Source organism: Temnothorax longispinosus, chromosome 5, assembly GCF_030848805.1.
Source record: "Temnothorax longispinosus isolate EJ_2023e chromosome 5, Tlon_JGU_v1, whole genome shotgun sequence".
Lineage (NCBI taxonomy): Eukaryota > Metazoa > Arthropoda > Insecta > Hymenoptera > Formicidae > Temnothorax > Temnothorax longispinosus.
Window position 1 is genome coordinate 13,166,117 of NC_092362.1, and position 16,833 is coordinate 13,182,949.

At 36.8% G+C, this 16,833-nt stretch overlaps 1 protein-coding gene across 3 annotated transcripts in view; it reads right to left on the reverse strand.

The window, feature by feature from the left end:
- Positions 1-16,833, reverse strand: part of LOC139812571 (lachesin) — a 151,505-nt gene that overhangs the window by 55,021 nt on the left and 79,651 nt on the right. The window lies entirely within an intron of this gene.

Below are 16,833 nucleotides of genomic sequence, written 5' to 3' on the forward strand. Positions count from 1 at the left end.
TACTTCGGTCTTTTCTACCCCTATTTCATATATAATTCTTTTAAATTCGGTTGATTAGGCTTAGCTTTATATGCGATCAAAATTATGGACCTTTGATCGCGTATAAAGCTGGGTCTAATCAACCAAATCTTTAAAAATTATATATGAAATAGGGGTAGAAAAGACTGAAAAATATAATAAAATTAGAAATAGATCGATATCTCCAAATTTGCGGAAGTTAGAGCAACCATGGACATTTCTAAAAAAATACAAAATTTTTTTAAAAAAGAACCCCTTTACCGATCATCGCCAAATTCAATACCAACCTTCTTTGAATAATACTCTATCGATTAAAAAAAAACAGCCCGATATCTCAATATTTACGGAAGTTAGAGCAATCACGGACATCAAATCTGCACATACATACATACATACATACATACATACATACGGACATGCGATTTTAATGCAATATTTCGACATTTTAGAACACTGAACATATTGGCATCAAAAACTCAAAAACCAATCTCTTTGTTGGTTTCTTCTACCCCTATTTCATATATAAATCATTTAAATTTGGTTGATTAGACCCAACTTTATACGCAATCAAAGGTTCATATACGAAATTCACAAATACAATTTATAGTTTGATATTTGTAAACAAGGACCGTTGTCAATTTTTATCTAAGCATTTTTCACTATGTTTACTCTATTATATTTCATCTCTTCTATTAAGTTTAATATTAATTATTAAGTTTAAGCTTAATATAACTGTATTTTTTAGAGACTGATAAATTGATCGGAATTATACATAGATATTTTTCAACTCAGAACAATAATCTTAATATCGATCATTCACCATCATCAACAATTTTCTATGCAATGTAACGAATTCAGTTCCTTATCGCAGATGTTAAAACGAGTTTTCGGCACCGGAGTTTCTCGACTATCCTCGAGGTAACCACCGTTAGATGCACCGAGAAATTGGCATTAAATCACGATGGCCTTTATTAAGTCGAACTTCCTTAGAATATGAGCTCGCCTGCGCATGAATATGAGTCAAACACCCAGTTTCATATTTCACTTTTAAAACGCTCGCGCTTCCTAGCTGCAGCTATAAAATTTAATTTAATTACTAAATGACCTATAACTAATAGCCTTCGCAGCAGCGTTCAAATAAACCAGTAAATCAAAGGTATTTATAATACAGCATTTCAGAACAATTTAAAAGATTCATAAATATAGAATCTGTTTAAAAAATTTTCTAAAGGTATACATTGAACTGAAAAGAAAAAAATCAATAATTCTCCTCTTGAAATAAATCCATATCAATATTTTAACAATGATTGACTACAATGTTTTAAATTTTAATTAACTTACATCTACACAAACAGAGAAAATATTAATAACATTTTTGAGAGAAACCAAATATATATAACAATTCACTTTACTTCAGATATTTATATGAATAATTGTATTTTTTATATATGATGCAATTATAAAGAACATAAAATTTTCATAATTTTTGATGTCGCAAAATTTTTATTTTTATTTATAAAAAAATATTTAACAAAATAATATATATATCTGCATGATGCAATTATAAATATTGAGATATGTTATCACACATATCTTAATCATGGTTACATAGTAAAACGAATGTTATATATTCAGCAAAACATTTATTACAGTTTTTTATTAAATTTTAATATTTTTATTAAATAAAAATATTAAAACATGATACATATAGTGTGCACATACTACATTTTATTAATTTTAATAATATACGTTAATTTTACATGTTTTTATTCACGAGTTTATCCACGTTGTTAGTTATCACACATAAAATTCTATGCATTCTATTTGTGTATTTGTATCATTTGAACTGGAAACAAATATTGCAAAAGAATTTTTTTCCACGTTGTATTTCGTATCCGCGTTATTTTGCCTATCGAACCCTGGCGTGCAAACGTTTCACGGCGCTGAAGATACCCTTCAGACACGGCTAAAAAGTATTTTCCACCGTATGCATCACTTTTCATCCGCATGAAAACTTACGGAATGTTGCCGGTCATGCATGGCGCTTGTGGCTACTTTACATTGGATGCGTCTTCTTGTCGGAATAATTTTATTTTTCCCGATGGTTAAAGAGAGAAAGAGAGAGAGAGAGAAGCAGGAAGCACGAGAGATGCATGATTATCCGTCCATATCACGCGGATTCCCGCAAGGCCGTCATCTATTTTGTCGCCGCTAAAAGAAGATACCGATAAAAAATCTATATCCTACGCGTACAAATGTTTGTGCAGGGGGCGATCGTGGCGCTAGGGTGGTTAAAGTCCAAGGGAAAAGCCTCTTAACGAGAATCCCTACGACGCGCGGCGTCGAGGCTTTGAGCGGGCAACCGTTAAACCTCGTTCGACCTCGTAACGACTGCTTTGATTTAACGTCTATTTTTCAGAGCCGGCGCTCTTACCGGTGCGGCGGGCGGCGGGCGGCGGGCGGCGGGCGGCGGGCGGCGCGGCGGCATAATCGGCGGGGGTGAATTCGTTAGAAGATGCTCATGAGGAAGGCCGCGCGCCTGGTCGGCGACCTTTGTTGACAGACTACACCGTTAACGATCACGCGCGGCGCGGCGCGGCCTCGCCGTTATTCCAGACGAATGGAAAGTTGAGAAAAATGATAGCTTCAAAGCTGAACATCCGAGCTGAAATGCCATGAAATTTGTAAAAAAGGTTACCAAATGTAAAAAGTTTAAATGTAGAAGCTGAGAAGCTTTTGGAGCCGCGCCAACTTCCGACGTAAAATATAGAAAAGGTACGAGAAAAAGAAATCGGTGTAAGGATGTGGAAAGAGTGCGAGATATATCGGAAATTATAACAACCTGATTTAAGTTGTTCCTCTTTGCCTAAAACAATATAAATATATGTAATGTCTTCTTGGAAATAGAATTAAATATTTTCGAAGTAATAATCAATAAATTGTAACTTAAACTTTAGCGGTAGAATCCCTTGAAATCCTCCTAATTACCATGTGAAATTCAAGTCGAAATATCGGGTGTCAAAGTTTGGAACTACAGAGCCAAAGCACTAATTACTATTGATTAATTGTTCAAGAATTTGCATGGTTTCCTGCCGCGATCGCTTCTCGACGGTGCGTGATTATGAATTTATGAAATGTGTAATTAATTACACAACACACGTTTATAGTTATATAAGACGAGGTCTACACATTTCGGCATAGGAAGGCTCTTATTCCAGTTCCGCAGCGATGTCTGAGAATATTGTTCGCATTTCGTGACGATGAAATTTCCGTTAGCGATTTCCTGGAAACGTTGCCGCTTGCTCCGCCGGAGGCACGAGCACGATATGCATTCGAGATATTAGCTTTGTGCCCGTGTCCTTTGATATAACTTGCTAGTCTTTCTTGACCCGTTTTTCACTCGAGATGAAGGTGCATTCGGTGACCTGCAACCCGCTCGGTTGCCCGAAAATATTTTTAAAATTGTGTCAAAGAATTTTTCCTTTTCAAGCCGCGACCTCGTCCGCCACCGCTACTTCTGATAAAGTTTTTTTTTTATGCTCATGACCAAGAAGGCAGGAATAATGATAACACCATTATCGATATCGAGTTTTTCACAAGTGTACCGATAAATTCGTGAAAGACGGGTCGATAGTGTAAAGAAACTATGTAAGCCAAGTAACTTCTTTATCGTAGTAAAGTAGCGTCTAATTAACATATAGATCGAGTTACAAATATAAGCTAACAATTTTTAAAAATTTACCTGATCTACATAATTAATATATCAATACAGCATAGTATTTTTCTAATATTGCACGGAGAGAAATCGTTAGTAAACTTTACATAGTTGCGAAGTAAAATTTACTAAAACAGTTGTGCCGAACTGGCTAAGCTGTATTTACCAACAGGGTTAGGTAAAAATTACCAAACGAATTATATAATTTTTACTTGATTAGTTAAGCTGCAGTAGTTGGTAAATTCTACTCAACTGTATAAGTAGGATTTACAAATTTTGATACGGTAATATAATATCGATCGTCCGACGAGTCTCGCGAACGGACGATCAGGTAGTAGACGGGGGAGGGAAGGAGGGCCGCGGAAGCACGCCGTCGCGGATTTTCGGACGGGTCGCCGACACTCTCGAAACTAGTCACACGCCCCAGATAAGGGGGAAGGTAGAGAAGTAAATAAAGCACAACACACCAAAGTATGCGGTGTGTCGCTCGTTTTTAAATCACCGCCGGTGCGGAGAGGAAAGAGTCACGCGCGAACACGCGTGAAATCGCGCCGCGCCGAAACGTATAGCCTCACCATCGCGATCTGCTCTCTCGCAACGCGCGCGCAAGCTCTCGTGGGCTCGCGACTCGCGACCCACCAACGGACACAGCTTTCTGAAACAACGCGCGGTCGCACTTATTCGCGACGGGCATCCGCACCACAGAACATATAATCGCACTCACTGACAACACCAGAGACGGAAGCCATTATGGGACCACGTATCACGTCATTCACGTCGACAAAAGAGGGTAGCGTTTCGCGGCGCGCGGGCGGCGGCGGTCGCGCGGATCGCGTCTAATGTTATGACGCTAACATCGCGCGGTCGCGTGAAGATTAGCTTAACTTGCTAGGTAAATTTTACTCAACAGTAGTCCGGCGATTTTTACTTAATGTATTTGGTAAATTTTGCTTCACTTGTCAGTTACATTTTACTTAACTCAAACTCTGGCAAAATTTGTTTAGCGAACTTAAGTAAAATTTACTAATAATTTCTCTCCGTGTGGAAGAATTTTTATTGAAAGTATTTTTTAAAATTCTATGAGGAATAATTACAAATATATGATAATATTATTTTGATTTTGTAAGTCAAAAATCACAGAAAAATGTTGTTTCAAAATGTAATAAAGTAATTAAACTTTTTAATGTTCCTTACAAGAGAACCTTACAAATCCGAAAATTCTAATTTTGATGAAACTTTACACACATGTAGCGGGAAGTAAATAGACGAATTAAGAAATTTTCAGTTGCGGCCCAAAAACGATTCTAAGGAGTACCCTTATTCATATGTAGAGCGGTTGTTTGCTTTTTTCGATATATCTCGAAAAGTATTCAAGATATCAAAAAATGTTGTATACAAAAGTTTTATGGTAAGACTGGTTAAATAAAAAATTGTAGTAAAAGACTGTTATTGAAAATCACCAAGTGGAAGAGAAACAATGCAAATTTTTCTTGATTAATAGTTTGTTATTTTCTCGTACGTTTCGGTCCTGGTATTGGACCATCTTCAGCAAACAGTCGTCGGTTATGAAATACGGTTATGAAACCGTCAACTATTTGCTGAAGATGGCCCAATACTAGGACCGAAACGTATGAGAAAATAATAAAGTATATATAATAAAAAAAAGTTTGCGCATCGCTTACTGCGCCCGACTCTCAATTAGCCCATTCCTCTTCTACTTACAATTAGTAAATGTTTAAATTTAAAAAAAATTACACAAATATAGAAAACGGGCTAACTAAGAACCAAGCGCGGTAAATAATGCGCGAAAGTTTTTATTTTTATTTTTATTTTACATATTTTCCAACCCCTTGACTTAGTTAGCCCGTTTTCTATATTCGTATACTTCCATTGGAACCTATACTTCGAAAAAAAATATTTTTAAAAAATATTAATGTGGTTAAATAGAAATGTTTTTACCGTGAAACTTTTGTATAAAACATTTTTTGATATCTCGAATATTTTTCGAAATATATCAAGAAAAGCAAAAAGCCATTTTATATACGAGGAGTAGTTTCATCCTCCAGAATCCTCAGAATCGTTTCATCAAAATCAGAATTCTCGAGTTTGCGAAGTTCTTTTGTTAGTTATATAACAACAATAATAAATATTTGACGAACTAAATTCTATAATACAGCTAGGGTCTGAGAGATATTTATTTTTTAAATACATCTATATTTTATAATATTTTTGTACAAAAAATGTCTAATATAAATATATTCGACAATATAATGCAATTAAATACATATAAAATGTGCGCTAAAAGTATATTCAAATTTATTTATAATATACAATTTGTTTCTCTAGCTGGTAGAAAAAGAATACGAAAACTTTTGGCGCACATGCGTGTCTATAAAAACAAAGAACTTTAGATTTGTTCATTACATACCTGGGAAGTTCGAGAGATTATAACATTTATAACTATTTTGTATGCATGTACATCGTAGTGTACATATGGTGTGTACTTTCTATATTATATGGAAGCGACTGAAATGTAACATTTAAATATTTAATACATCTAAAAATTAAATAACTTCTTCTTTATAGAAAAAATAATCCTTTCTAATCTCATGTATATACCAAAAATTTATGATATGTTTTATTAGGGCGATATAGCCCAGTCAAATTAAATTATTTTTGGGCGTTTGAATGAAAAAATTGCCGGCAAGCTGGAAATTGGTATACAGGTTCATTTTAGTGTCCTTTTAAACATACTAAAAGTCCCCATACATAGAGCGTGAGCCGGCTGCGCCATCTTGAAAAAAAGAGTACAAAAATGGGTTTTTTGCAAATAACTCGGAAATTATTAGTTTTACGGGAAAGAACATTCAGAGCGAAAATGTAGCTGATAAAATTCCTCGCAATTTGGTTTTTTGTAGAACTTTGTACGACCGTTAGTTCCCAAGATAGATTTTTTTGAAGCATTGGGCAAATGAGGAAAGAGCTGTTTCTTCGAGTGTTTTTTCAAAATATCTTAGTTCTGGCTGTCCGAAAGTAAAAAATGCATACAATGAAAGTGAAAGATAATTAAATTACCTACAAAATGCATTATTTATGTTATACCGCGCGACTAATATTTTTAAAAATATTACGGTTTAAATGAAATTTTGACTTTTGGAAATTGTGAGAATAAATATTTCCTCGCAATATAAGTCAGAAATGGGTAGTTCTACGTAAAAAATTGTTAAAATCAAGTAGAAAGGTTATTAAATTTTCATTATTTTGGTTTTTGACCGATTTGCATACGACTAATAGTATTTTTGATATCCGTAAAAGAAACGGTTTTTAGGTACACTTCTCAAAATGGCAAACTTTCGAGTTATCTTTTTTAAAAAAATACACATGTTTCTTGAAGTTTATTAAATTATTTTTAAAATGATTTTTTATTTGACTTTCTGTGATGAATACTTCCAGAGATATAGCCTTTTAAATATTTGTTTATGTTAAAAATTTCTTAATAATTTACAGTTTTTTTTACAAAACATGACATAAAATTACTTTAGAAAAAATAATATCGACATTTTTTCAAAAGTTTATATGCATATGTATGTGATCCTGCAGTGAAACCGGTTTTGAAATAAAAGTTTTTAAAAAATTGTCATTTTAATTATGCCTTTCTTAAGAGTTTTCGTAAAAAAATAGGGTTTGCCACACTTTTTTGTAATTTTCTCACAATCAGTTTCTATGAGAGATACGTACAAAATGTTTTAGACCAAATTTGAAGCTTATAAAATTTCCTGAAAAACAGTATATTCGGCATTAATATGTGACCAACAATTATACCAACAACAGATGCTAGAATAATGTTACTCTTTTTTCCTCAGTTTACCGTAATTTTTAATGATTTAAATATTGTCGAAAAAATTTATTTGGAAATTTTTGCGGTTGGCGTAAGTTTCAAATCTCATTATACATTATGTAAGCTTCTCGTTGGTCTTTGGGTTAAATTTTTAAGACGGGTAATATTCGAGATATAGAGCGTCAAAAGTAGCCGCAACAAATTTCTGTTTTTTATGCAGAGGCGAGCACACAGTGCATATTTATTGTTGAAATACTAATAATTAAACCAATAAAAACATAAAAAACTGCATATAAAAAAAAAATTTGTTGCGGCCACTTTTGACACCCTATATCTCGAATACTACCTGTCTTAAAAATTTAACCCAAAGACCAACGGAAAGCTTACATCATGTATAATGAGATTTGAAACTTACGCCGACCGCAAAAATTTCCAAATAAATTTTTTCGACAATATTTAAATCATTAAAAATTACGGTAAACTGAGGAAAAAAGAGTAACATTATTCTAGCATCTGTTGTTGGTATAATTGTTGGTCACATATTAATGCCAAATATACTGTTTTTCAGGAAATTTTATAAGCTTCAAATTTGGTCTAAAACATTTTGTACGTATCTCTCATAGAAACTGATTGTGAGAAAATTACAAAAAAGTGTGGCAAACCCTATTTTTTTACGAAAACTCTTAAGAAAGGCATAATTAAAATGACAATTTTTTAAAAACTTTCATTTCAAAACCGGTTTCACTGCAGGATCACATACATATGCATATAAACTTTTGAAAAAATGTCGATATTATTTTTTCTAAAGTAATTTTATGTCATGTTTTGTAAAAAAAACTGTAAATTATTAAGAAATTTTTAACATAAACAAATATTTAAAAGGCTATATCTCTGGAAGTATTCATCACAGAAAGTCAAATAAAAAATCATTTTAAAAATAATTTAATAAACTTCAAGAAACATGTGTATTTTTTTAAAAAAGATAACTCGAAAGTTTGCCATTTTGAGAAGTGTACCTAAAAACAGTTTCTTTTACGGATATCAAAAATACTATTAGTCGTATGCAAATCGGTCAAAAACCAAAATAATGAAAATTTAATAACCTTTCTACTTGATTTTAACAATTTTTTACGTAGAACTACCCATTTCTGACTTATATTGCGAGGAAATATTTATTCTCACAATTTCCAAAAGTCAAAATTTCATTTAAACCGTAATATTTTTAAAAATATTAGTCGCGCGGTATAACATAAATAATGCATTTTGTAGGTAATTTAATTATCTTTCACTTTCATTGTATGCATTTTTTACTTTCGGACAGCCAGAACTAAGATATTTTGAAAAAACACTCGAAGAAACAGCTCTTTCCTCATTTGCCCAATGCTTCAAAAAAATCTATCTTGGGAACTAACGGTCGTACAAAGTTCTACAAAAAACCAAATTGCGAGGAATTTTATCAGCTACATTTTCGCTCTGAATGTTCTTTCCCGTAAAACTAATAATTTCCGAGTTATTTGCAAAAAACCCATTTTTGTACTCTTTTTTTCAAGATGGCGCAGCCGGCTCACGCTCTATGTATGGGGACTTTTAGTATGTTTAAAAGAACACTAAAATGAACCTGTATACCAATTTCCAGCTTGCCGGGAATTTTTTCATCCAAAAATCTTAATTTGACTGGGCTAATATTAATTGTATACTGTTTTATGCACAATGAGATGCACATAAAGAAAAATTCAGCTTATTTCATATATAAAATCGATATAACAAAATAAGTATATGTATAGATATCTTAAAAATATTAAAACGTTTGAACACACACACACACACATACACACAGATATCAGACATGAATAATGTTATCTAAGCAATATCGACAACTCCTTTTCTTCTTCTCAATGATGTTGGATAGAACGATCTCCGCTGTTACCCTAACAGCGGGCGCTGCGATCTCGGTTATCCGGACGTTACCGACAGTGTCGTTCCGGACACGACGCTCGCGTCTTTTTACTCTCTCCACTCTCTCGCGTCTCTCGATCGTAACGGAACGTACACGTCTTTTGCCTTCGTTCACGACGTACGGTGATTACTTGTGTATCTGAAATATATATTCTTATTCTGACTATATATTGTTGTCGTGTTCGTGCACTCTCTTTTCGCGTCGCTGCCCTAATTCCTCGTCACCTCCTAACAGGTTATGGGCCCAGATGTGCGCGCAGTGATACGCGTAGTGAAAGTAGAAAGCAAGACGGCCATATTTGCCACCGTTCCTTATCGCATAATATCGAGTTACTGCATCGATCCGTAAAACAATGATTAACCCTACTCACGTTTCGCGATTTGAGCCGCTTAACCGCGAAAATTTCGATACGTGGAAGATACACATGGAGGCATTGTTAATTAGAAACGACGAGTGGGATTACGTGAACGGGACTAACGTCAAGCCTGAAATCATCGCTGATAACGCCGAAAGAACAGCCGCAATCGCAGCCTGGATAAAAGGCGACAGCAAGGCGAAATCCGACATCGTCCTGTCCATCAGCGCTACGGAATTGAAGCAGATAAAGGGATGCAATACGTCGAGGGATGTTTGGCGCAAGCTAGAGACGATATATCAATCCAAGGGACCAGCGAGAAAGGCAACTCTCTTGAAGCAACTCATGCTGCACAGGATGGAAGAAGGCGGCGATGTGCGTGAGCATGTAGTTCTTCGACGCTGTCGATAAATTGAGAGACATGGAAGTCGACGTGAATCCCGAAGTGCTCGCGATCGCGTTATTGTATAGCTTGCCTCCGAGCTACGAGAACTTTCGTGTCGCAATCGAGTCGCGTGATGAGTTACCCGATCCCGACGTTCTACGTATAAAAATTATCGAAGAGCACGACGCCCATCGGAGCGAGCAGCCGTCTGGATCAAGTGTGATGTACGTGAACAAGAAAACTCAGCCGCGGAAGAATCAGGGCGCGAAGGCCGATCAAGATAAGTCTCAATCGAAGAAGAAGAGAATTCGGTGCAATAAGTGCAAGCTGTTCGGACACAAAGCCGCAGAGTGCCGTAATAAAAGTGCCACAGATAACGAACTCGCGAAAACGAGCGAACCAGTGTCGTTGTGCGCCAGCGAAGCTTTGCTTGCGAGATCCGCGGGACGTGCGCGGATGTGGTGTATCGACAGCGGCGCGACGTCGCACCTGTGCAATAACATTGCGTTTTTCTCCGACGCTGACTTTTCGAAACGCGGAAAAATCAACCTCGCGAACGACGAATCAACCGAAATCGTCGCCGAGGGCACGGCCGGATTCGAGACCAAGGTTTTCGGTTCGGTTAAAAGCGTATTGTTAAAGAATACTTTGCATGTTCCAGATCTGCGTTCCAATTTACTGTCTGTCGGAAGAATTACAGAGCAAGGATTCAAGGTTGTTTTTGAAAAGGACGGCGCTTCGGTGTTGGACCGCAACGGAGATAAAAAGCTGGTCGCTGATAAGATCGACGGTCTTTATTTCATACGAGAATGCGAAGAATCCGCTCGTGTCGCGACCGAATCTGAAGTTTCTTCGGCGATTACCACGAACGTTTCATGGCACAGACGACTCGGACACTTGAATATTTCAGATCTTCGCGAAGCAGAACGCAAGGGAACTGTCCTCGGATTAACACGCAGAGACTTGGGAGACGACCCCGAATGTGACACATGTCTGAAAGGCAAGATGCATCGAAATCCTTTCCCAAAGAGGTCAACGCGGGAATCTTGCATGCTGGACCTGATACACTCGGACGTATGCGGACCCATGCGTGTCGCATCCATGAGCGGCGCAAGATATTTCGTGGAATATATCGATGACTACTCGCGCTGGTGTGAAGTGAGATTCCTAAAAACGAAAGACGAGGTTTTAAAGGCCACTAGAGAGTATGTCACCCTCGTTCAAAATCAAAAGGGATGTAACGTCAAGTGTTTGCAGACAGACAACGGCGGGGAATATCTGAGCAACGAGTTCGAAGATTTCCTGAAGTCACACGGAATCACGAGGCGGCTAACTGTTCCATACAATCCGCAACAAAATGGCGTTGCTGAGCGCAAGAACCGCAGTCTGCTCGATACGGCGCGATGTCTTCTCATCCAAGCGGGACTTCCGCCGTGCTTCTGGGCTGAAGCGGTTAATACAGCAAACCATATCAGAAACCGCTGTCCCTCAAAAAGTTTAAACGGGAAGACGCCATATGAAAAATGGACCGGACAAGTTCCCGATGTCGGTTACTTGCGCGAATTCGGCTGTCGAGTTCACTGCCTCGACGGAAAACCGGGCAAGAGCAAGCTCGAACCACGGTGCAAAGAGGGCATCCTGGTTGGATTTTCGGAAGAGTCAAAGGGGTATAGAGTTTGGCTACCCGAGGAAAAAGTCGTCGTCGTATCTCGTGACGTCAAGTTTTCCAGTCACACACCTCCGAAGATCGGAGAGTATCAGGATTTCTCTCCGGAAGATTGTGAACAGGACGCCATAGCTAAGGAAGACGGACGGGAACAGAATTTTATCGAGGTAAATATGGAGCCCTCTAACGGCAATCAAGTTTGCGTGGAAGACGAGTACGCGGATGACGACGCCGACGAAGACCCCCCTGTGGACGGTGAACCTGTCGCCAGACGAGGACCAGGAAGACCAAGAATCATCAGGACGGGACAACCCGGCCGCCCGCGGAAGCAGTACAATGAAGTTGTACAGTACGCTGAATCTAATCCGTCCGAACAGGTTTTTCTATCCGAAATACCGATGAGACTAGCACTAGCAGGTCCTAATTCGGAGGAATGGTTCGATGCTATGATTCAAGAGATTCGTTCAATTATTAAGAACGATACTTGGGAATTGGTGGATCGTCCCAAAGGTGCTCAAATCATAGGCAGCAGAATTGTATTACGCAACAAATTTGGATCTGACGGCAACCTGGAGCGTAGAAAAGCTCGTCTCGTGGCTCAGGGATTCTCTCAAAAACCAGGGATACATTTCACGGAGACGTTCGCCCCAGTCGCCCGCCTGAGTACGATTCGTTTGATTGCTGCACTGGCTGCCCGACACGGGATGACGATGAACCAATTCGACGTAACTACTGCATACCTTAACGGTGAGCTGCCGGAAGAGATATTGATGGAGCCCCCTAAGCAACTAAGAGACATCCTGGTAGCCATAGTGAGGAGTGAGAAGGACCCGGACATCAGATTGAAGGCGGAACGCATGCTTATCGAATTGGATCAGGGGGACAAAGTATGCCTACTCATGAAATCTCTCTACGGGTTACGCCAAGCTGGAAGACAGTGGCATGAAAAATTACACGAAGCCCTGATTGATTTCGGAGCTTCACCCTGTAACGGTGACCCGTGTTTGTACTATATAGGACAAGGGGAAGACATCGTCCTGATCGCGGTTTATGTGGACGACGTCATCATCGCATCCAGGAACTCCAGGTCGATTACGGAACTCGGAAGATCGCTTTCCTGCCGATTCGACATCAAAGATCTTGGACCTATCAATTACTGTTTAGGGATAAAGTTCAGTCAGGAAGATAATCGAGTGACAATGAATCAGCGGGGTTACATCACCGATCTCCTGAGTCGTTTCAACATGACAGACGCCAAACCGGTCAGTACGCCTATAGATGTTAACAAGAGGCTCGTCAAAGAAACAGAACCTCATGAACTGGATGAAGATGTTCCGTACAGAGAGCTGGTCGGGTACCTGACGTACTTGGCATTGGCCACACGACCGGACATAAGCTTCGCGGCGAGTTGTTTGGGCCAGTTCAATAATTCGTACGGAAAGGCCCACTGGGTTGCTGCCAAGAGGGTTCTGAGGTATCTCAAGGGGACCCTAGACCTCGGACTGGTATACTCACCTGATGTCAAGCCGTTGAAGGGGTACGTCGACTCCGACTGGGGAAATTGTCCTGACGATCGGCGCTCTTATTCCGGGTATGTTTTCGCTTTGAGCGGCAGTCCCATTTCCTGGGATGCACGGAAGCAGAGGACCGTCGCTTTATCCTCCACCGAGGCAGAGTATATGGCGCTAACGGAGGGAGCCAAGGAATCGATTCATTGGACAGCTATTCTCAACGAACTAGGATTCGAGGAGTTAACCGACATCGAGGTGTTTAGCGATAACTTCGGTGCATTGAAACTTGCAGAAAATCCAGTTTTCCATGCGCGTAGCAAACATATCGCTATTCGCCACCACTTTATCCGAGAGGCCCTGAAGGACAAACGCCTACGTGTCGAACATGTTTCTACAGACGATAATGTGGCTGACATGTTTACGAAGGGCATACCAAGACCCAAATTCGAGAAGTGCATCGCCTTATCCGGAATGAAGCAGATAACTACTCTTCAATAAGGATCATCCGTTCTCGCATCGAGGGGAAGTGTTGGATAGAACGATCTCCGCTGTTACCCTAACAGCGGGCGCTGCGATCTCGGTTATCCGGACGTTACCGACAGTGTCGTTCCGGACACGACGCTCGCGTCTTTTTACTCTCTCCACTCTCTCGCGTCTCTCGATCGTAACGGAACGTACACGTCTTTTGCCTTCGTTCACGACGTACGGTGATTACTTGTGTATCTGAAATATATATTCTTATTCTGACTATATATTGTTGTCGTGTTCGTGCATTCTCTTTTCGCGTCGCTGCCCTAATTCCTCGTCACCTCCTAACAAATGATATATAAATTGCAAGTATATTTTAAGTTAGAAACATGAAGAATTGAAGAACTTTGCTTACCAAATAGCAAAATGTGGCTGCAATGAATTTTTGCAAAAATATCACAAAACGTGTAAAAAATGGAAAATAAAAGTATGAAACACAAGTTTAATTATAACATATCTGACAATATCGAGTTCGCAGAAAATAGAATATTTGAAAATAATCTGAAATATTGTACATTATATAAAGTTTCTGCAGCTTAAAAAAACAATACTTGTAAATATATAAAAAATAAAAATACAGAATAAATATGCTATAAATAAAAATGCTTTCAAACGAATTCTGAAACTTTTATTAATAAATAAATATAATTTTAAAATAAATGTTAAAGCTGAATTGTTAATTTTTACGAATATTATGTTGCACATTATTATTACATATCTGCGGTAAACCTTATTCCATGATGGTTAATAATGATTTGAGATTATAATCAAAATATAGATTACCATAATTAAACACGAGATATAATACACATGCGTATGTACACAATTGTGCGTAATTCGATACAGACTAACTGATGAAACGGAATTTATAATGAGACAGAATAATAAAGAATAAATGACGCATTTATCAAGGAAAGTGATTTGCTAGGATTTTGCAGCGAGGCAAGATCCATCAATTCATTAGCGCACATCGCACATCCTATACACCTTTTTGTCGCTACGAGCGACATTATGCTTTAATGCTTTAACCCTAAAATTACTAATCTAAAGTTTATGAGGCGTGTAAATCAAGCGTTTTTCTAGTTTTAAAATCCTTATTTTAAAGCTCAGCATTTGAAAAAGTGGATGCATTTTTTTAAATTATATAAATTGCACAAAATGGAGCATTTAAGCTATACTGTAAAGTTGTAATTGATTACCGTGCTCAAAAGAAGAACTATTTTGATAGTCACATATATTATTTTCAAGAATTTTATTTATAGTAGCGTAATCATTAATATTCTTTGTAGAAAAGTAATTCCAAAGTAAACTACATTATTTTCAAGTTAATTTAAGAGCTCAAATCTGATTCAAATCCAATTATTAAAAAGCATTAAATAAAATTATCTATCAGACACGTCTTTAACCTACGTCTGATTCTTTTTGCATAAATAATTATTTGAAGTAATTTTTACACTCCAATTAAGAGTCATTGTTATTAATTACATATCATATATTTTTGATTGTTCTATAATTTATTAGTATTAGAGGACAATATATAGGTATATATATATAGATTTACTCAACATTTTCTGGAAAAAGTAACGAGTAACCAAAAACATATTTTTAAAATGAAACAAGCACATTAAGGTAGGCGTCTCGCTACGTGCTAGTCATGTGACTGTTTGTAGGTTTTCACCAGTTTTCACGTTCAGAAATATATTTCAGACAATTTTTGCTAACGGAAAAATAATTTTATGAATTATGGTGTAAAATTTCATACGTGACAAAGTATGTTACTTTTTCCAAATTATGTGATTTTTCTCATTTGACTCCGTTTTGATCAGCTGATCATGCGAGTCGTCGAGAAAGGTTATCATCTCCTTTTCGATTAAATTTTGACAATTACTGAGAAAGGGTTTCAAAACGCATGACAGGAGTGTCAATCACTATCCAATTCGGCTAAGAAAGACGAGCCCCATAACCTGCAACTACAGTGATTAGCCAGCGGCGTTGCCAAGTCTTCCCAACCTCACCTCGACCAAAAAATGTCTGCTCGATTACCGCATTTTCACTAAAATAAACTAAAAAATTAGCAGCGAAATCTCCGGTAACCTATATATTTTATGGTTGCATCGGATTCTTCGAAATCTAATGTACAAAAAGCAATGTTTTTTTCTTACTTCATCTAATCGAAAAATACGAAAATATGTTATTGAAACCGTGATAGAGCCTTCTTTTCTGTATGAAGTAATGCAAAATTTGTGATTTTCGAGATCAATTTTCTAGAGTAAATAGTCGGTAAGGAGCCACAGAAAAAATCGACTGCAAAGCTGATCATATAATTTGATATAAAATCCAAAATCGAAAACTTTATCTAATACATGCCCTGACGAGACGACTACCTTAAGCGGTTTATTATGATAATATTCCTAAAAAATAAAGACATTAATTAATAAAAAGCTTTTATATATTTAAAAATTCGTAAAAAAACTAGTTACTATTAGAAAAAAAAAGAAAATTAGATATTATATAATATCCATTTTGTATCAATTTAAAATAAGATTAGTCGCTATCATATAAAATCTTTTATATTGTGTTTGCAGTTCTAGAATTATTAAAAATAATGTATTTTATGGTATTTGTTTACTATGTTATACGTATGAATATAAGTTATATAAAAAGTATTTTTAAATAAAAATAAATATTTATATTAAAATTTGATCTTCCTAAAATTTTTCATGTATTAATTGGATTAAACTATAATAAATATATTTAAAAAATATCATATTTTTATTAACCATGTTGCATTAAATAAATGTTTAACAAATATTTTATTACTTCTTATTTTTTCTATTTTATATTATAATGTGTTATTAAT